The sequence below is a fragment of the Camellia sinensis genome, chromosome 5 (genome assembly GCF_055761805.1).
Source record: "Camellia sinensis isolate YWXY chromosome 5, ASM5576180v1, whole genome shotgun sequence".
Classification (NCBI taxonomy): Eukaryota; Viridiplantae; Streptophyta; class Magnoliopsida; order Ericales; family Theaceae; genus Camellia; species Camellia sinensis.
Window position 1 is genome coordinate 116,508,600 of NC_138965.1, and position 14,466 is coordinate 116,523,065.

The 14,466-nt window shown below is 38.1% G+C and overlaps 1 protein-coding gene across 1 annotated transcript in view; it reads right to left on the bottom strand.

Annotated features, from left to right (window-relative positions):
• Positions 1-14,466, bottom strand: part of LOC114284373 (MADS-box protein SOC1) — a 50,542-nt gene that overhangs the window by 34,918 nt on the left and 1,158 nt on the right. The window lies entirely within an intron of this gene.

Below are 14,466 nucleotides of genomic sequence, written 5' to 3' on the forward strand. Positions count from 1 at the left end.
AAAACCAGAGGAACTCCTCCACTGCTGAGCATAGCAGGCCAACAGATCAGGTCTTTGGCTCTTCCTATTATCACCCACCAAGACTTTGCATCTATTTCCTCCCAAACAATACATGATGCCTCTGAGATCATAAATGAAATCCTGATGGTCAACATTTTATTCACTAAGCTGGGCTACCCCACACCAGAAGCAGATTTAGGAACTGACGGAGAGCTGGGCTGCCCCACTCCATGGACAGATTCAAAACCAAATTTAGTGCTATTATCAGCCCAAGTATCTGGTATTTCAGCCCCTTGGGCCAACCCATCCCAACTTGTGTCAACATGGGCCCTATTTAAATCCACCACCCCCAGATTAATTCCTTGTTGCTTCCCTACAGACCCACTTGTGCTTTTGATAAACCCAGATGTGACCACCTCACCATCAACTCTATAGCTACCCTCTTTGCGTGCGCCATCCTTCTCTGATGCCCCTTTACAGAGCCTGTTTCACGTGCGATGCCTACCTCTGACCTTCCCTCCATCATTTCTGTCTCCTCTACCATCGAAACTTCCTTCAAGCTGGCATCCTCCTCCATGTCATTCATATTAACATGTGCATCCACCCTGTCCCCTGCTTCCCCGTCACAACCTTTAACCACCTCATCACCCATCTGTAATGCCACATCATCTTCTTCTTCCTCTTGTTTGCTTCCTTGATCTTCAATAGTCTCATCTTCTTCTTCTGAGCTGTAACTGTCTTCATTATTCCTCATAAAAGATTGGCAGATACAATGTTCTTTCACTATTTGATTGACTATGATTTGTTCCTCACAAATCCTAACTAGATAAATTACACCTTTACAATCTAGGTTAATTGTGTGATTAATGGTTCCCACGGATCTTGTTGCAACCTTTACCTTCCCATAATGGAAAGAATTCAGGTTAACTGTGTCTGCATCCAGTTCCATAACCTCTTCCCACTCTCTACCTATGCTGCAAAATGTGTTGTTCCATAAGACCACTGGCACACCGTAACAGCTTAGCCACACCTACCTCACTTGTTCCAAGACCATTCTATATTCCCATTCTTCAACCGATTCACACCAATCTGTGATCCAGTCCTTCATGATCAAAAGCTTTTCCTTCATAGCTTCCACTGATTGAAAGGAGAGAACTAGTTGTCTGCCACCGCCTACTCGAACAGTGACGTCTCCATGACCTCTTCTCTGTAATTCCTCCTTAAAAGCTTCGACTGAGGTAGTTGAATTTAGTCTGACCACTGCGTTTTCATTCATCCATCCATCACCGGCTTTCTGTACCTTAATAGGGCAAACTGAGTTAGGTTGAAGCACCCTATCTCGGACCACATCAACATGTGACTTTCTCCCCTGATAATGGTCATATACAGTGTGATTGCCTTCCTGATCCCACCTCTGTTGTACTAGATGTGGCTTGCTTTGTTTTGTACCCTCCTCCTTTTTGAACACAGATTTTAACCTTTAGCACCTTGTCATCACACCAAAGGCCATTAGCTTTTCGTAGAGCCACATCAATCGCTACCGAACAATCATACCTGATGAAGCCAAATCTGGATCCTGTAGATCTTCTTCTCTTATTTGGGATATACGCATCCAACACAACTCCAAAATTTGAGAAGATTTTAGACAGCTCTTTTGGCCCCATAGATATAGGTATGTTGTCCACAAACATAGAGTAAATGGTATTCCCCCTTAAAGTTCCAGCTCCTCTACCACCATGCCTGCGAACCACGGGTTGCCATCCTCCATTCCCATGCTTACTTGCTTGCCCTTCAAACTCGTTACCAGATTGCCATGGACACCTAGATGCTAGATTGCTACTCATCTCCTTCTCTAGTTCTTAGCATTTTTTTTGGTATTAGATTTTCGAGCTTTATAGTAAAAGGAAGAAATGTTACCTGTGATTTTTAGTGAAGGAAAGACATAGTCTGAAAGAAAAAATGTACTAAAGATTCAGTGACTTGAAGAATGGGAACGCCTCAACTCAGAACTGCCTTCCCATCTATATGCCGATGAAGGAGAAGGAGACGAAGAAGAAGGCGAAGACAAAGGCCCGAGAAAGTAGTTGTCTTTCAAATGGTGATGGTGGGGACAATCATGATGGCGACCACAATGATGATGATAACGATGATGGAGTTGGAGGAGGAAATCCAGACTTGGGTTTGGGGAGGATGCAAAAATGCTTGAGGACAAGATCTTCTCCAATTATGGCATTTCATGAAGTTACGATCCATCTATTTAGGTGCATATGGAACTTGGGAGTGGTCTATAAGATGTTTTAGTACCAGATAAAGTAAGATCACAATCAGTAATAAATCCAATATGTTGCATTAAGAGCCAATAACCATGGACAACAAAGATTACTGTGATGCAAAAATGAGATGAACCTAATTATTGTTGTTTGCAACCTATAGAACCACCGCATAGATCAGTATTATGAATGGACACATTTGCATGCACTAGAAATATTGAGAACTAACTTATATACACAAAACAAATAATTAACCAAGTCATCTTCTCTATGTAAGTAGACAAAGGAAATTATAATGTTAATACAATGGTGAAATGCAAATGGTATGGAAAAGACAATTAAAGAAAGATGCATTACAAATAAATGACCATTTTTACACTATCAAAGTGAAAGAAAGAATATTCACCATATTTATTTCCTTATTCATAGTAATATGCACTTCCCACCTAGAGTATACTTATGTAAAAACCTTTTTACCTTATCCTCATTGACAATTAAAAAAAAAAACCCTCATTAAGCTCACTCTTTGCTTATTCATTAGAAAATATCATTAACAAAACAAAGTTATGATGCCTTGACATGTTTTATAGTACGGTATGTTGTGCAATAAAAATAATAATATGTTTACAAAATGAGTGTAGCCAAGATGAAGATACTAAGGTGGAAATGTGCAAAACTAGGCAAGATAAGATTAGGTATGAAAAAATTAGTGAGATGGCAGAGATATCAACTATTGAAGATAAAACGAGAAGAAACTAATTAAGATAGTATGATCATGTACTAAGTGCTTGCCTCCTAATTCATCCTTAGGAAGCGTTGAACTCACGACCTCTCCCTTAGTACTAAACCCTTAGGAGAGTCATAGTGGCCAACTACCATTGATGTTCCAAACACCACCTGCGAATATAACGATACCTCATTCACTAGATTTGTTATAATGTTTTACTACCTTCACTTATCTCATTCATCCATAATGGATTTCATAGTTTGTTGTTTAGAATATTGTGAGAAATCTTCTAAAATAGATTTTCTGGAAAAAAAAAAAAAAAAACCTATAACATAAAACTAACATATATTTAGGTCTTAAAAATGTGGTCATGCATCATTTTGATCCACATTAAGTTGGAAACATGTTGTAACTTCAGATATTCAAAGTTCCAATTCAAAGTTATGATGCCTTGACATGTTTTATGTTGTAGAAAGCGTCGTTCTTGTGGTCCCTCAGGTCGATGTGGCCAGAATAATAATTATGTGGTCCCAAAGACCGGGCCCAACATGTTTTCCCAATTCTAGATGGGCCTTCAATTATAATGCTCTTGGGCCTATACGGTCTTTGGGCTTCATCTCTTATATTGTCTACAACCCATTGCTGTATTGCTGTTGGAACGACCCATACTGTGTCTGTAAATGGATGAACATACGGCAATGGTGGATTAAATGAAATCCGGTCATAATTTGATGACAACTTGTCATAATTTAACCAGAAACATTTTGGGTCGCCATTTCGTACCACTGCTAGTGCTTCGTCCTTGGTGCCGGCTGCAAGTGCATCCCGATATATATTGTCTTTGTTATTCTGGTTAACGCAGCGGCTCCTCTCACGGAATTCACCCCATTCCGTGTAATCCCCGTGTTTGGAGATGTATTCCAGCACATTCTGTTGGTTGTAGGCCCCTTGTACATTCGGATGGAAACGGCAACTGGTTCGATCGTGAGTAACATCGAAGAAAGATGCATTACAAATAAATGACCATTTTTACACTATCAAAGTGAAAGAAAGAATATTCACCATATTTATTTCCTTATTCATAGTAATATGCATTTCCCACCTAGAGTATACTTATGTAAAAACGTTTATACCTTATCCTCATTGACAATTAAAAAAAAAAAACCCTCATTAAGCTCACTCTTTGCTTATTCATTAGAAAATATCATTAACAAAACAAAGTTATGATGCCTTGACATGTTTTATAGTACGGTATGTTGTGCAATAAAAATAATAATATGTTTACAAAATGAGTGTAGCCAAGATGAAGATACTAAGGTGGAAATGTGCAAAACTAGGCAAGATAAGATTAGATATGAAAAAATTAGTGAGATGGCAGAGATATCAACTATTGAAGATAAAACGAGAAGAAACTAATTAAGATAGTATGATCATGTACTAAGTGCTTGCCTCCTAATTCATCCTTAGGAAGAGTTGAACTCACGACCTCTCCCTTAGTACTAAACCCTTAGGAGAGTCATAGTGGCCAACTACCATTGATGTTCCAAACACCACCTGCAAATATAACGATACCTCATTCACTAGATTTGTTATAATGTTTTACTACCTTCACTTAACTCATTCATCCATAATGGATTTCATAGTTTGTTGTTTAGAATATTGTGAGAAATCTTCTAAAATAGATTTTCTAAAAAAAAAAAAAAAATACCTATAACATAAAACTAACATATATTTAGGTCTTAAAAATGTGGTCATGCATCATTTTGATCCACATTAAGTTGGAAACATGTTGTAACTTCAGATATTCAAAGTTCCAATTCAAAAACGTAATGTTGGAACCCATTAATTAAAAGTTTGTTTAGGTATTCTATATATGAAAATTATAGTCAACGCTCTGTACTTTTGGCCAAATCCCACTTTGGTCTCTGTACATAAAATTGTGACAATCGGAGTGAAATCGTTAATTGCAGTGAATTTGTGAGAGTGATCTCAACATGAGTAGAGGTGGGGGTTGGATCCCGGTGCTGAGACAAAGGAGAGGAGGTGGAGCACAAGGTAATGAAGCAAGGTATGGAGTTGTTACTGTTTTCGTGGACAACATACCCTCAGCAATGGCTGCAAAGGCTCTGTTCAAACTATTTTCAAATTTTGGGATTGTGAAGGAAGTATTTATCCCATACAAAAGAAGGCAAGCGACAAACTCACGCTTTGGGTTTGTGAGATATGACTGTCAGGTAGCAGCAGCTGTTGCCATTCAAAAAGGTAACGGCCTTTTGGTGGATGATAAGGTGCTGGAGGTCAAAGTTGCTGCATATGATAGAAATAACAGAGGTGAACAAGGAAGGGGGAAGCCTCAGCATTCCAGAAGGGCCCCACACACAAACAACTTTAGTGGAAAAGCTGCATTAGTGGGTCATAGATCTTTCGCAGAGGTACTAAAAGGGGACATTCCTTCAACGGCTGGGGAAGAAAGCATGGAGATTCAAGCCTTTGAAGAAGGCAACGGTTGGCTATATGATAGTGCAATCATCGAATTCAATACAGAATATCCCACTCACATTATTTCAAAAGCCCTGAAGGAGAAAGCATTGGAGCAGGTAGTGGTCAGAAAAGGGGGGGTCGTGATATAATATTATCTTTTAAATCTCAAGCGGAACTGCATTCAAACATCGGCCAGCTCAAAGATTGGTTCAAGGACTGGAGTCTTTCCGTGTCGGAATGGAAGCCTGGCTTTCATCTACAACCTGAGAGATGTATATGGCTGAGATGCTTTGGCATACCACTGAATCTATGGAATAGAAATACTCTAAATAACATTGGGCGCACATGGGGTTCTGTTCTTAGTTTAGAGGGTGACTTATGTCAACCAAAGTCATTCTCTCATGCTAGAATTAGAGTGGTCACTGGGTGTATGGAATATATCAATAGAACTGTCAACTTGAAGTGTAATGGAAGTTCACATCCCGTTCTAATCTGTGAAGATCATTTAGCTTTCTCCGATTGCTTGGACCACAACGGTTTGGAGGAGTTCAGCTCCATTGGAAATTGCTACAGTAAGGAGAGTAGAAATGTTTCAGGGACAGATGTCAGAATTAAGAACGACGGTGATGGGGCGGTAGCTCAACAGCAGGGGCTCTCTGTCGGTCACATAGGTGAGGCAGTGGATACTGTTATTGAGGAGACACTAGCTGTAGGAGGTTTCAGCAAAAAGAAGGAAGCAAGCATTGAGGAGCCTCTGTCGGAAGGGTCAGATCGCAATTCAAAAAGCAATGATGACAATCTTAGGTGTATCCCTCAAGTCTATACACCCGGGTTTATCAAAAACTTCAATGAAGATGGTGATGGGCCTGGACATGGCACTAATTTGGAAGAGTTATCGGCAATGGAGTCCAGAAAAGACTTTGGGCCTGGCATTAATTTGGAAGTGGTTTTCGCCTATTCTTTAAATAAGTTCTCAGATTGTGGTCCTTCTAATAGGCCCAAGGACGTGGTTAGTACCAAACATGGCAATTTTGTTTCTTTGGCCTCATCCATTCCTCACATGCAATCTGCTGGGCCTAATCTCTCTGCTGGGAAGAGTTTTTTGACCCCTTACCCCAATTCAAAACTCCAACAATTTACGAAGAGAAGGGAAAAAAAGAAATCTCAGCTTGAAGGATTTTCTAGCTTTGCTAGAATTCATGGCTACAGGGCTGCTACAGTTCATAAGCAATCCTCCAAGAATGTCATTTTCAGACCAGCTGCATCTGCTCTTGCACATTCGGATCTGTCTGGAAGTTCTTCATCTTTCAACCACTGTCTCCTCCAAGAAGCTAAAGACACAATGCATCTGGGGAAATCCCTAGGAATCAACTTTAATGGGATGGAAGATGTTGTTCTAAGCAAGATCATTGATCTAGAGTTTCAAGACCAGGAGAGAATTATCAAGGATGGGAAGGCTCAGCAGTAATATGCTGTAGATGGGTGCCTTGAGTGTATTTCTTTGTTTCTTGATGAAGTTACTCTCCTGGAATATTAGGGGTTTGGGAAAACCTGAGAAAAAGGGTAGAATCAAATGCCTTCTAAAGGATAGACTTATTAATATTGTTTTCGTTCAAGAGACCAAGAAAACAATGGTTTTAGAAAATGTTGTAAGGGGACTTTGGGGAAGCAGAAACATGGAATATATGTCTGTAGACCCTGATGGATCTGCGGGTGGGCTCCTATGCATTTGGGATCCTGCTGTTTTCCAACTATCTGGCTGCTGTTGTAATAGGAGGTACATATTACTCTCCGGCTCTCTATACAACTCCTTTAATTGTGTTTTGTTGAACATATATGCACCCAATGATGTTAGTGCTAGATCCAATTTTTGGGAAGATATATTAAAGCTCAAGGTCTTTTTTCCTGATCCTTGGTGCATGGGAGGTGACTTCAATGAGATCAGACATATTGGGGAGAGGGTAGGCTGTTCCAGAAGAGACAGGGGGATGAAACAATTGAATGATTTTATTGAGAAATGTGAGCTCAATGATCTACCTCTGTATGGAAGGAAATTCACTTGGTATAATGCCCAGGATTCTGAGAAGTGGAGCCGAATTGATAGTCTTACTCAGTCCGGAGTGGATGGTCAACTTTAGAATGAAGCTTTGGGGCCTGCCTAGATTGATCTCAGATCACTGCCCCTTGTTGATGATGGAAGATGAAAGAGATTGGGGGCCTCGTCCTTTCAGATTTTTAAATGCTTAGACCTTACACCCAAGCTTCTCAGACCTCTTTATCAATTGCTGGAACAACAGTTCTTTCTCTGGATGGGCAGGATTCAGGCTTATTCAAAAATTCAAGCACCTAAAGATGGAATTAAAAAAATGGAATATTAAGGTGTTTGGTAATGTCACATCCAAACTTAAGGCTTCAGAGGAGGAGTTGCATACATTGGATATTATGGCAGAGGATAGAGCACTACTAGATTCAGAAAAGATACGAAGAAGAATGGTCAGACAAGAAGTGTGGAAGCTTTACAGAATGGTGGAGTGGTTATGGCATCAAAAGTCCAGACTGAACTGGACTCTGAATGGGGATAGGACTACTAGGTTCTTTCATGTCTCTGCCAATCTCAAACAGAGTAGAAATCTACTTAACTCTATTACTATCAATGGAGTGTCCCATGAGGAGCCTAGCAGGGTCAAGCATGAGGTTTTTCAACATTTCAAGACTCATTTTACTAAAGATTGGATTAAAAGACCTGTTTTGGGAGGGGTGTTCAAGACTATAGAGGCAGATTTTGTTTCTCATTTCCTTGTTCCAGAGTTCACTGAAGCTGAGGTTTTAGCTGCAATTAAAGATTGCAATAGCAACAAAACCACAGGCCGTGATGGGTTCAATCTGTTGTGCTATCAGAAATTTTGGAAGATCTTGAAGCCTGAGATTTTGCAATTTTTTAAAGAATTCCATCAAAATAGTAGGCTCACATATGGTATTAATAATACGTTTATTACTCTCATCCCTAAGTTGGAAAATCCCATTAATCTGTCTGATTATCGACCCATTAGCCTTGTGAGTTCTTTATACAAAATTTTGGCAAAAGTGCTAACACATAGATTGAAGCCAGTGTTACCCACTATTATTGGTGAAACTCAAACGGCTTTTATAGGTGGGAGAAATATCATTGATGGGGTAATCATTGCCAATGAAGTGGTGGATGGATGGAAGAAAGCTAAGAAACAAGGTCAGATTTTAAAGTTGGATTTTGAGAAAGCCTTCGACTTTGTAAATTGGGAATTCCTATTCTCATTGTTGTCTAGTTTTGGTTTTGGATCTCAATGGACTTCCTAGATGAAAGCGTGTGCCTCTACAGCTAGAATTTCGATTCTTGTGAATGGATCACTAACAAAGGAATTCTCACCTCAACGAGGTCTTAGGCAGGGTGATCCGCTTTCACCTTTCCTGTTCAATATAGTATCTGAAGGGCTTAATATACTTTTGGGCAGAGCACTTAATCTTGGCATTCTCAAAGGTGTGTTAGTTGGGGCTAATGATGTTCTCTTATCTCACCTACAGTTTGCCGATGACTCAATTCTTTTTTCTGAAGCAGATTGGGATCAAATGGTCTTGGTCAAAAGAATTCTCAGATGCTTTGAAGTTCTCTCTAGTCTCAAAATTAATTTCCACAAAAGTGTGGTGTGTGGTGTTGGTGTGGATAATGCACTTCTACTCTCTTTTGCAAGGCTTTTAAATTGTGAAGTGCAAAACCTTCCTATCAAATTTTTGGGGTTGCCCCTTGGTGCTAACCCTAGTAGGAAATCTACTTGGAAGCCTGTGATTGACAAATTTAAAGCTAGACTTTCCGGGTGGAAGAGGAAAATGTTGTCATTTGCAGGAAGACTAACTTTGATCAAGTCTACTTTATCCAGTCTACCAGTGTACTTTCTTTCTTTATTCAAGATGCCTGAAGGTGTGGCTAAAGATATTGAAAAGATTGAGGCTAACTTTTTATGGGGTGGTAATGCCATTAAAAGGAAAGTTCACCTTGTGAAATGGGTGGAGGTCACAAGGAGCACAGATCAAGGGGGGCTGGGTATCCGAAGGATCAGAGATGTCAATGCTTGCTTGCTACTCAAATGGTGGTGGAAATTTGGAACTCAAATCAAGGCTCTTTGGAGGAGAGCTATCTGTAGTAAATATAAGATTGATGAGCTGTGTTGGTTTCCACCAACGAAGTCCTCTTACAAACATTCTAAACTGTGGAAGGACATCATCTCCGTAGGGTCTCATAGCAGTATTATTTACAACTTCTACTTGGGCAACTGAATTATTAAAGTGGGAAATGGAAATAGAATCAAATTTTGGCATGATAGGCGGTGTGGTAACTCTTGTCTTAAGATCGATTTTCCACATCTCTTTAATCTCTCAACTGATAAAAAAGGATCTCTTTACCAATTCTTTGCAAGAAAAATCAGCTCAAGTGATTGGATTTTACCCCATAAAAGAGTGTTATATGTATGGGAATTGGCTGAAGAAGCTAGATCGCTTGGTGTCCTTTCCTCAGTTCCTTCTCTGAGTCTTGATAGAGCAGATTGTTTGTCCTGGGCTTGCGCATCTACAAGTAACAGTGAGTTCTCTGTGTCCTCTCTTTACTCCCTTAGTAGCTCTAATTTCGGCCCCAATCTCAGAATCTGCAAATCCATTTGGAATAGAACCACTCCCCCCAAGGTTTCATTTTTCTGTTGGCTAGCATGGAAAACCAAAGTCAAATCTATAGAATTTTTGCAGAGAATTGGCATTCTGGACAGCAGTGTTTCCATTCTTTGCCCCTTCTGCAGAACTGCATCTGAATCTGCAGTTCATGTTCTGCTTCTTTGCCCTTTTTCTTGGCGGATCTGGTCTTCTTTTATTCTTGATTGGGGGTTCTACTGGTGCATCAATAACTCTGTGGATGGCCTTCTCAATTGGTGGTTGGGTGTTATATTGAAGAGCTTTGTTAGGCTTATTTGGAGAGCCTTTCCCCTTATTATTCTGTGGTCTCTTTTGAAGCACAGGAACGAATGTGCCTTCTCTGAGATTTAACCCAATTTATTAGGACTGTGTGAATTAATCAAAATCAGGGCAACTTTTTGGTTGAAAGCATCTATTAAGAACTTCCCATTCTCTATTAATGATTTAGTTTTCAAATGGAATCAAATCAATTTTCATTCCTGAATCCACAGTTGGTCTTTACCTTTTGATTTGCTAGTCTATTTACTTCTGCTCTAATCTGCTAGTCTGTTTCTCTGTGGGGTGTTTTGTGTTGGGTGAGATTGGTTGCTGCTGGGTGCTTTTTGGTGGGTTACATCTGTTGGGTGCTTTGGTGGGTCTGCATAGTGAGCTTGATTACTGTTGGGTGTTTTTGGAGTTCATCTGTTGAATCTGTTATTCTGCTATGTTTGGAGTCCTTCTGCTGCATATGCTATGTTTGGTCTTCATCAGATCAAATGATGTTGTAAGGATTGTTTGGTCTGTGCTCTGGCCGAATGGCTTGCATGGTAAGAGGCAAGTGTTCTGTTATGTGATGTTCTGAGAAGCTTTGCATCTGTGTGAGGAACTGATGTGTGTTGTAGTGTTGAATCTGCTTGTAGTCTGTGTATTCTGGGTTTTGGTGTGCTATATCTGTTGTGCAGTTTGCTTGTTCTGAAGCTTGTTCTGCAATCTGAAGTATATCTGATGTTTTCATTTGGAATGCAAATGGGTAGGCTGGCTAATTGTCTTCACCTGGAAAGGGGAAGGCTGGTCAATTGTTTCATCTGGTTAATTGCTTCTGCTTCAGAAATGAGAAGGTTGTTCTGCATCACTCGTTTTGTTCTGTTTCTGCGATCATCTGAAGGCAAATGGATTGAATTGTATAGGTAGGCTGTGGCTCTGAACTTGATCAGAAATGGATGGCTGGTTTAGTGAGAATTGAATTGATCAGAAATGGGTACTGTCTACTTCTGTGAGAGGATATGGCTCTGTGTTTAGTGAGGATTCTGCTTGGGATTGGCTCTGTGTTTTTTTGCTTCTGTTTGTTGTCCTTTCTCTTTCTCTCTTTTTGTTGGTTTCTCACCAACTGGCGCTTGGTGCTTTTCTAGCCCCAAGCCCTTCTTTATTGATGTAATCTTCCATACTTTGTATGTTTCATTAATAAAGATTTTCTTTGCCGATCAAAAAAAAAAAAAAAAAATTCAAAATATATAAAAATTATGTATGCCTACAACATGAGAATATGTATTCCTCATAACTCATCCTAAAACATAGTTTCAATTGAAAATATGTAAACACATAAATTGCATTTTGACACAGAAAACAATCAAGGTACAATTCAAATAAACAAAAGGGAAACCTTACAATTAATAAATAAATAAATACAAGGAAAGCTTGTATGATGCTCTAGCAAATTCTATTCATTGGTTGTGTCTTGGCATTCTCCGTAGTGTGGGAAAATTATATTGTGCTCCTGGAGCAAGTACATTTGGTGCCCCAATTTGATTGGTATTGGCTGAAACAACGTGTCCTAACACTTTTATGTTTCTTCTTGGGAGACAAATGGACATATGTGTGTGGAATAATACTCTAATGCCACCAAATAACCCCTCCTTAATAGGAATATAGCAATAATGGGCAATGCCAAACACAACCCTAATAATTAAGGAAGAGCTAGTTGATTTAATTTGAATGCATTGCATGAACAAGAAGGGACAAGTAATGACATCATATAGACAATTTAATGCATGAGATTTTCGCTAATATGAGAATTGCGGAGTACAATATATTCATTTTTTTTATCAGCAAAGAATTTTTTTTATTAATGGAGTACAATATATACATAGTCTTACTCTATTTTCGAAAAGATTGTTTTCGTTACTCAAACCAACACCACCAAAATGCTATCCGGAAAACCTTAGCCTTCGAATATAAGCAATCTCTCCAAAAAGGGGAGAGAAGAATTAGGAAATCAAGCTCAAAGGATTTAACCAAATCTTCATGATTTTTGAGTTGGACTAAAACAGTTAACCAAGGAAAGAAATAGTTAATCTAGTTACACCAAAAAAGATGGAGTTTTAACCTAGAGTTCCATGACTTCTCTGTCTGTCTCTCTCTCTCTCTCTCTCTCTCTCTAGGGAACTGTTTGGAAAGACAATTATTCAAGTGAAAGGACACGGGTCTTAACTCTTTGAAAATGTCACAAGGAACTGTGATTTGGGACTGCAATGGTTGTATATCTAATTCCACCAAATGTTTTCATGGGTATCGGATTTTGATCTTCTCCATTTTATAGATTAAATAGAGATTTCATTTCATTTTATGATGTTGCAATAGATTATCAAAATCTAAAACCAACATCGTCTATCACATCATTGTAAGTTCAAAATCTCCCCTTTTTCACTTAAAATAAGGATTTAACTATGTGAATATTTTTTTTTACTACTATTGATCATGAAATGTAGATCTCTATTTCACCTAAAAAATAGAGAGAATCTGAAAATTGAGAAGTTGAAGAGCATGGACTTTGAAAAGCATAAAACTGAACAGAAGATTAGTACAATTAAAATGTAATTAATGGCTCAGTTACCATTGCCAACTGACACATATGTCAGTGTCCCACTTTATTCACACTTAGCTCCACCATATACTCAAATTGGAGTACAATTTTCTTTTGCCTACTTTTTTCACTCACAAACCTATGTATCAAGTTCAAGTCTCTTCTCACATGTACAATATTTTGAACCCCCTCAAACATAAAAGCCAAAGTTTTAAACTTAATCTATGCATCCACAGTGTACCCTTGAACAAATGTAAAGCAAAAATTTTTAGTGTACATTCCTCAATTATGATGTGATGTACTTCAAATTATGACGCAATGTGTTCAAAAGTATACCTGAATCATATTGAGCCATAAATTTGTAATCATCATTTTAAATATTGATATCATGATACAGTCATATATCAATTAATATCAAACAATATATATCAGTAAAATCAAAAGTTCAAAACCCTGTTACATAATAGTCGTTATTTAAAATCATGATCCTAGTGATTCAATGTGATTGTTATTATAATTGATGATTATCAAACAATATATATCAGTGAATAACATCGTAAGTTCAAAACCCTGTTACATAACAGTCAATATTTAAAATCATGATCCTAATGATTCAATGGGATTGTTATTATAATTAATCAATTAATATCAAACAATATATATCAGTGAATAAAATCAAAAGTTCAAAACCCTGTTACATAACAGTCAATATTTAAAATCATGATCCTAATGATTTAATGTGATTGTTATTATAACTTATCAATTAATATCAAACAATATATATCAGTGAACAACATCGAAAGTTCAAAACCCTGTTACATAACAGTCAATATTTAAAATCATGATCCTAATGATACATAACAGTCAATATTTAAAATCATGATCCTAATGATTCAATGCTATTGTTATTATAATTTATCAATTAATATCAAACAATATATATCAGTGAAAAACATCGAAAGTTCAAAACTCTGTTACATAACAGTCGATATTTAAAATCATGATCCTAATGATTCAATGTGATTGTTATTATAATTTTGACTATATCGCATCATAACCAAGATCGCAACGCGTTAAGAAATGAGCACAAAAAAACACAAAACCCATGAATGATATTGGACCCATTTCATGAAAATCAATCAAAGCTTGTTGTTGATTAAGGTAGTAAGTAGTTTCAAACAAATATCACTAATCTTTCACATCAAAGTGAATGAGAGAGAAAAGCAAGAAAGTGAGAAAGAAAGAAGAACAGCAAAACATATTGATGAGGTTGTCTCAGAAATGCGAAAAATAGTTGTAAGATTGTCAGCTCCCTTGTGAGCAAAAAGATATACTTCTCAGAAACAAAAGTAGATCTGATTCAACAAGAGAGAGAGAGAGAGAGAGAGAGAGAGAGAGAGAGAGAGAGATTGTCAAAGATCATGTAACCCTAGGGC